We start from the raw sequence: 8,779 nt of genomic DNA, 5'->3' as shown, positions 1-8,779 counted from the left end.
TTCATAACATCATTTCTTGATTACATTACTTCTTCCTGTTCATTTTAATCTCTTGCATAACTAACAGTAGGTCAGCATCAAGGGGCATTTTTAAATATTTCATTATTTACCAAATTTAATTGAAAATGATATACACCTCAAGGTACTCCTGACACACAGATATTGTATGTGTAGGTGTGTTATTTTACATTTAGATTTAAGAGGATTAGGAAGGATAATATATAATCAATTCAACATTCATTTAAGTATCAATCAAGTAAAACACACACAGAGCTGAACATTACATAATTTCAGTCATAAAGAGTAAAAATTGTGAATTGATTTAATATATTCATAACTAAGTATTCTCCTTTAATGCAATTCACAATTTGTTTCACAAAATTATTCTGTTCATTTTCTTTCAAACCTCACATGCCTGGATATGTCTTCTTAGAAGATACATATAAAGGCACTCTTTTAAGGATTTATACTTATATGCTGCATTGTAGATCAGAAGAAGTCAAAATTAACATTTTAAATACATCTTTTTTAACAGACATATTTGAACGTAAAGTTAAATCACAGATAGGTTATTATTCTTTCTTGAAATAATGTGTAGATAATTTAATAAATATTGCTATAATATTACAATGAATATTCAAAACAAATCTATACTCATCATTTATGTGGATTTTTTTAAACATTTTAAATGGATTTCTTATGTGACATGTGGCAATTATTTCATTTTTCTTAAGAGTTAGAAGTAGCTTGAAATGTGTATCCATTTTTCGATGCTTTTTTTTTAGCAATCTCAAAATGCATCTGTATTCTGAAATGTTTTATCTACAATTATTTAGGTGATATGAATAGGACAAAGCCTCTTACACAGTATTTCAAAACTGGTATGTCATTAAAATTGATGTTATCTTTTTATCTTGATGGTCTTTAATATATGTGTTGTTTTGGATTTGAAGTGTAAAGTTAAACTAAAAAATCTTTTGTTTCATTTTTATCAAAGATGTTTACATACAAGGTTGTGTTTTTATCTCATTCTATAAATACTAGGTAATTGTTCTGGTCTCCATCCTTAGAAAGCTTTCCATACAGAGTAGGAAGGGAAGATCTGATATCATTTGGTTAATTTGATTACTTTATTCAAATTGGATGCTTCAAACCTTGGAAGTATATACAGTGTCATAGAATGTAATAGTTGACAAGAGGTTTACCTCTGAGATTGAAATAAAGCTATTTAGAAGTTAAAGGAAAAGCAAAATGGTGCCATATTTTCCTAGATCACCTGTTTTAATCAAGAGAAATAAGGTTTGTGTTCTTAAAAGTTGTGTTTATCTACAACCATAAGCAAATGACATCAACCAGATTCCACTTTTCTATGAAAGTCAACCTTGTGTCATTCATGAGCTCAGGGAGCAAGTCATATTTAAGGTTAATGGGTGGTTGGAAATTGTATGTGTATCTTGAAAGCTTCATGGTATAAGTAAGGTGCTCATTTTTCTAATCAGAGCATATTACTGTGGCAGGAAGAAATGGTGTCTATATTAGCCTCACAGACCAGGGGCTATTCATAAGTCCTTGGAAGCCTGCAGAGTCAAATTAAAAAAAAAAAAAATTTGTTTTTTAATATGTTTGCTTTTTATATTCCATCACTAGAACTCAAATATTTTTCACCAATTAGTTCAAATTCTTGTGGACTGTGTTTTTAGAAACCCTTGATTACCCTTAGTTGCATTTTCTGCTGCTTTGGAGTATTAAAGTATATGTCTTTAAAATGACCCATGTGAAGACTTCCCCTTCTCAAAGTGACATATTAGGTAACAACCTTCTCCCTGAGGAAACTAGAACTGGGTGGAGGTGGAGTGGTGAGGGTGGTGGCAGGTCTACCACAAGCATGTGTTTGAGGGCATCAGAGAGCTAAACGTTGTGAAGTATTTCTAATTTAAGATTGAGGACAAGATGGAAATCCATGAAAGTGGGGTGCTTTTCCCCAAGGACATCCCCAAAGTCCCAAATAGATGACTGAAAGGCTGAGTAGTTCTTTTGATCCTTTCATGGTTCAGGGCCACAATTTAGAGTAGCAGGCTCACAGTGATGGTCACCCTGGTATATCCTTTTATCTTCTAATTGGAACACAAAATGACTCTATGCAGGAGTAAAGGTGAACTGGAAGCAAACAGGCCTCATACAGACGTTAGCGCATCTACTAGCCATTTAAGTGGCCCAGAAAATTATTGCTCAAATTGGATTAAGGTATTCTGGATGTCAGTTTCCCCCAGGTGCCTAACCAGAGGAAAACAATATCCTAGACCTCAAAATATATCTACAAATGAGTTATCAATACAGTGTCAAACAGATCGAAGATATCCAAGGAGACAAAGAAATATAAATGATAACCATAGCAAAAAAGAAAATTGAAAGAGAGCTATAGGGGCTTCTGATATTGGAACTATCAAGTATAGACTTAAGAAACAATGCTTACTATACTTAAAGTCATTTTAAAAACATACAAGATTAATAATCTTGACAAATAATTTAAAATGATAAAAAATTAGAAGGCTTAAATACAAACTTTAGAACTTTATATAAATTGTAAGAAATTGTAAGAAACAGGATAAAGAAGTCTATGGATGGTTTTAACAGTAGAGTGATGTGAATAAAAGAGAACTGCCCGATGTCTAAGAGAGATCAGAAGAAAATACCAATAGTGGATGAAGAGATAAAAAGACAGAAAATATAGAAAACAAGGATAAGAATGGAGAAGTTGGGTGCCTGGGTGGCTCAGTTGGTTAAGCGACTGCCTTCGGCTCAGGTCATGATCCTGGAGTCCCGGGATCGAGTCCCGCATCGGGCTCCCTGCTCAGCGGGGAGTCTGCTTCTCCCTCTGACCCTCTTCCCTCTCGTGCTCTCTGTCTCTCACTCTCTCTCTCTCTCAAATAAATAAATAAAATCTTAAAAAAAAAAAAAAAGAATGGAGAAGTTACGATGATTAGACCTAGCATACTTTTATTTGGAGTCCACATTCAAGTGATGAATTTTCCAACACTTACTAAAAAAATTATTTCATAGATTCAGGAGACCACGCAAATCCTAAGCAAGGTCCTAAAGAGAAATTCATACTTAAATAACTCATAGAAAAACTGCAGAAAACCAAAGACACGGAAAAAATATCTTAAAACCATTTGGAGGAATAGAAAAGAAGAAAGAGATTACTTAAATGGAGTAAGAAAAGAGTAATTGTAAATGACCTCTAAATAGAAACAATGAAAACAAGAATTAACTTTTTAATGTCATGAAGAAAATAATAGATAATCCAAAAATTATAAGGCTACTACAGATTTACATCTACAATAAAGATGAAATAAAGATTTTTTTGACAAAAAAAATACTTGAGCAAAAAAAGGGAAATAATAACCTGAATATTTGGTTACCCTTATCAACCAAGGCTTAAAAAGGTATAAATAGTATTATATTTATATGTAGTTTTATTTATATGTTTTACATATCATAAATATAAATAGTATTAAAGAAATTATAGATTGTTTTGAGTCAAGCATAAGGCTCCACTGGATTGCTGATATGTATATTTATCTTATATAATCCAGTTATGGTCACATAATTTATATTAGAGTATGATAGAGAAATATAGAGCAGATATGAGAAAATCTACTATATTAAAAATATATTTTGTTGGATTCCTAACTTATACCATTCACAAAAATTAACTTAAAATGTAACAAGGACTTATAAATATAAGACCTGTAATCATAAAACTTCTAGAAGAAAACATAGGGAAAAATTTTCCACCATTGGTCATGGTGAGGATTTTAAGGATATGACACAAAAGCACAAGTAACAAAAGCAAAAAAAATCAACAAGTAGGGCTACATAAGCTAAAAAGTTTCTGCACAGCAGAAGGAACAATCAACAAAATGAAAAGGCAATTTACTGAATGGGAGACAATATTTATAAACCACACATTTGATAAGGAATTAATATCGAATGTATAAGGAACTACTGCAACCCAATAGCAAAACAAAAACAAAAACCCCAAATAATCCAATTCAAAATGGGCAAAAGATCTGAGTAGACATTTTTTCAAAGAGGACATACACATAACCAACAGGTACATAAAGGGTGCTCAGCATCACCAATCCTTGGGGAAATGTAAATCAAAACCACAATGAAATATCACATCACACCTGTTAGATGACTATTATCAAAAAGAAAAGAGATAACAATACATGCAGGATGGAATATTATTCAGCCATAAAAAAGAAGAAAATCCTGACATTTGCAACAACATGGATGAACTTTGAGGACATTATGCTCTGTGAAATAAACCAGACACAGAAAGACAAATACTGTATTATCTCATTTACATGTGGCATCTAATAAAGCTAAACTCATATCACATCATCTAATAAAGCTAAACTCATATAGCAACTCATGTTGCTATAGGCTGGGAGGTAGGGGTGGGGGAGGGAGAAAAACGTGGAGTTGTTGGTCAAAGGGTACAAACCTGTGGTTTTAAGAGGCATAGGATCTGGGGATTTAATGTACAGCATGATGGCAATACTGTATTGCATACTTAATGCAATAACAGTTGAAGTTGCTGTAAGAGTAAGTTTTAACATAACAACAACAAAACAGTAATTATGTAAGGTGAAGGATATGTCAACTAACCTTTTTGTGGTAAACATTTCACCATATATGTGCCTCAATTCATTACATTGTACACCTGAGCTTAAACAATGTTATATGTGAACATATATATAACGTACATTACATGTTATATTATCTCAATAAAGCTAGAAAATAAAATAATCTTATATATGTGTGTGTATTTCAGCTGAAATTTGAAAGATGAGCTAAGTGGATGACATGAAATAGAGCTTTCATGTTGTCATATTAGGTGGTATGATTAATATATTGGGTTCATGTATTAATATATTGGGTTCATTAATTAAATAATTAATATATTGGGTTCATGAGTCCTGTTCTGGCATATTCTTATATAATACAAAAAGGGGGACCTAAATCCTCCACAGAATCTATTATCATTTATTTAATGTCCACTATCAGCAAAGTAGCGGGCTGGACATTACCAAGGGGAATGTGAAGGGAGCAAAGATGATTATGACATGTCCTTATCCTGGGAGGAGTTTTCTATCTAGTGGAATTGAAGTTGTTTGGGTGGTCTTCCATGAAAAAGACATCAGAAGTGAACAAAGGTGGGTGGAGTTAATGCTGAAGATGGGCCAAGAATGGAAGTCTCAAGCTTTGCAATGAGAACGCTTTTCATGCTCCTATCTCTTAAGTGTAGGCTTTCTAGAGATGCTACCTCTCAGTTTTAAATGTTTTACCACTTAGCATGTAAGTCTATACCCTCTCTGAAACTTGGAATCCACTTATTATCTTTAGAACCTCAGAGCATTTTGAGGCTACTCGATGAACTCTTACCTCCTTCTGGAAGATTCCCTTGAATGCACATATCAGAACTTCAGTGATATTACTTTTTAACTTTATATTCAGTCTTCATATTATAGTCCCTTAAAATCCATGGATTTATTTATTTACTCATTAAGTCATGCAAAAATGTTTGATTTTCGAGGATATTATTAGTATCTGGGATTGAGAGAAGATGAACGATACAGATCTTATATAAAGGTTTGGCTCATTTTGCTTACTAGTCTCTGCTCCTATTTGATTAATATTACATTGAGCTGTTTAAATAAAGACTGCTGGGGCGCCTGGGTGGCTCAGTCCTTAAGCATCTGCCTTCAGCTCAGGTCAGGATCCCAGGGTCCTGGAATCGAGCCCCGCATAGGGCTCCCTGCTCGGCGGGGAAGCCCGCTTCTCCCTCTCCCACTCCCCTGCTTGAGTTCCCTCCGTCGCTGTCTCTTTCTCTGTCAAATAAATAAATAAAATATTTATAAATAAATAAATAAATAAAGACTGCTGTTTTTTGTGAGTAGAAAATTGATGTCTATTTTTGTTGTTTTCAGATGTAATGTATGTCCTGTAGTTCCAACCATGATTCAACTGAGTGAACCATCTGTAGACACCCTATGTCAGGGTACATAAATTAAAAGATCAAATTATGAGACCCTAGTTAATCCCTTGAAAATAATGTTTGTGTAGTTTTCAGATTCAAAGTAATCAGAAAAAAAAAAACCTACTCTTGTTAATGGTAGAGGCATGATGAAAAGCCAGATATTCTTCTATATAGTTCTTTTTACAGATGAATCAAAACAATCTGAAAATTATATTAACTATTGTGTTATAAAGTGTGCTTAGTCTTATAATTTTCATGCATATGTCTTAAATTTATAAGTTTATTTGTCCACTGTCTGAGGTAAATAATTATGATTAAACATTTTAAAAATTCTAAATGCTTAATTAGTATTTAGTTTTTTGTATTTTCAGAATACTAGTATATGTTCACTGTGAGGAGAAATACAAAATACTCTAAAGCAAATAGAGGTTAACTTAAATATACTGATTATCCCACTCATCAGAGATAAATTTAGTGTATTTTTTTCCTACCAATATATGTATGAGTATATTTATGAAAATGAGATTATGCTCTAATGGAGATAATACCTCATAGGGCTGCCAGCAGGATTAAATGAGAGCATATAGCAGAGTGCCTGGTATAACACAAGTGCTCAATAATGTAGCTATATAAGGTAGTATTTACAGTTTTTAAACCTGCTTTTATCATAAGACTGCACAAAATGAACATTTGTTGTGAATAGATATTCTTTTACAACTCCTGTTTCTTTAAAATGATTTCTTTAAAATGATTTAAAATGATATTTGGTTGTATGGATAAGTCTAATTCTCCCTATTGCTGGAAATAAATTATTTGTAATTTTTTTATTATAATAGACAACAATGAAGCCAAACTTTGTCGTTTGTTGATCTTGTTTCGTTTTGTTTGTTGATCTTTTTATTTTTATTCTTTTTTAAAGATTTGATTTATTTATTTGACAGAGAGAGACACAGCGAGAGAGGGAATACAAGCAGGGGGAGAGGGAGAGGGAGAAGCAGGCTTCCCGCGGAGCAGGAAGCCAGCCCCACGCCGGGCTCGATCCCAGGACCCTGGATCATGACCTGAGCTGAAGGCAGACACTTAATGACTGAGCCACCCAGGCACCCTGTTGATCTTTTTAAAACAAACTTTTTAGTGATACCTTCTTTAATTTTTATAACCTGACAACATAAATCTCTGCTATGTTGCAGTCTACTTTAATTTAAAAATTTACCGTTCCCCAATAAAACAAGTGCCTCACGTAAATTTGTTTATTATCCTCCCATGTTTTGTGCTGTGATAGTCATATATTTTATATCATACAAAATATTGTTACTTTATATGCCAGTTTTAAATTTGTTACCTCTCAGCTCCAAATCTACGCTGTATTGCCCTTCTTGGTGTTACGGGAGCTGGACCTGAAAATATTTCTCCTTTGCCATTTGGCTCAATATTAGGCTTTGCAGTAGAGGGACTGAAGGGGCACTGCAATAAGGAGCAAAGAATAGGCTTATCTTCCTGGTTTGACAGGGCTTTTTTTGTTTGTTTGTTTCCTATGGCAGTGCTTCTAGCAGCAAATAGGATAAAGTCCAATGGCTCTTAAGCTTCAGAGTTTCAACAGAGATTAAGCAATTTGCTTGCTTCTCACCAATCCCAGTCCACTGCATATGGACCAACTCTGTTCTATGGCACCCTCTGAACTTTTTCATCTTCCAGTAGACCACTGTCTTACCCCTTCAACGAGGTGTGAATCTCAGCCTGGTGGTGGTTCTGGCAAGCAGGGGCACAGTATATTACTTTCTTGGATAGCCTTCCTCAGCCTTCGAGGTAGAAGATTCTCTCATTCGCTATCCTATATTGCTTAAAGTTCTCTTAACTCCTTTTAGTAGTTAAGTACCTTTTACTAATTCATAATTTTTATATTAATATAAAGTAGGGTGCCTGTGTGGCTCAGTTAAGCATCTGCTTTAGGCTTAGGTCGTGGTCCTGGGGTCCTGGGATCCATTCCCTCCAAGGGCTCTCTGCTTAGTGGGGAATCTGCTTCTCTCTCTCCCACTTCCCCTCCCCCTGCTGTACTCTCTCTCTCTCTCTCTCTCTCTCTCTCTCAAATAGATGGGTGGAATCTTTAAAAAATATATAAAGTAATTTATATTTGTGTTCAAATTATTGTTCTGTTTCCTGACCAGAACATAATTCATATGGTGATTTTGAAGTTAATATTCATTTTTTTCTTCAAGTTTTTATTTAAATTCCAGTTAGTTAACATGCAGTATAATATTAACTTCAGGTGTAGATTTAGTGATTCATCACTTCCATACAACACTCCGTGCTCTTCACAAGTGCCCTCCTTAATCCCCATCGCCTATTTAAACCATACCCCCACCTCCCCTCTGGGAACCATTAATTTGTTCTCTATAGTTGAGTCTGTTTCTTGGTTTGCCTCTCTCTCTCTTTTTTTTTTAACATGTATATTTATCATGTCTGATCATTTTATTCTAAGCTGAAGTTTGGTTTTCCACCAAAGGCATGTTTCTTCATTGTGATGAAATCTGGTTAATATTTTTTGGAGTGCAAATGTGAGTGGTACAGAGTTTTGTTTGTTTGTTTGGGTCTGAAAACTTCTTTATTTTACCATCATCTTCAAAGAAATTTCCAGTAGGTATACAGTTCTAGATTAACAGCTGTCTTTTTCCCCTTTGGTACTCTAAATATTTCAATTTACTGTCATCTAGCTGCCAAAATTGGTTGATA

This window comes from Zalophus californianus, chromosome 3, assembly GCF_009762305.2.
Source record: "Zalophus californianus isolate mZalCal1 chromosome 3, mZalCal1.pri.v2, whole genome shotgun sequence".
Taxonomy (NCBI): domain Eukaryota; kingdom Metazoa; phylum Chordata; class Mammalia; order Carnivora; family Otariidae; genus Zalophus; species Zalophus californianus.
The sequence above is the reverse complement of the archived record's forward strand: the minus strand, read 5'-3'. Positions refer to the sequence as shown.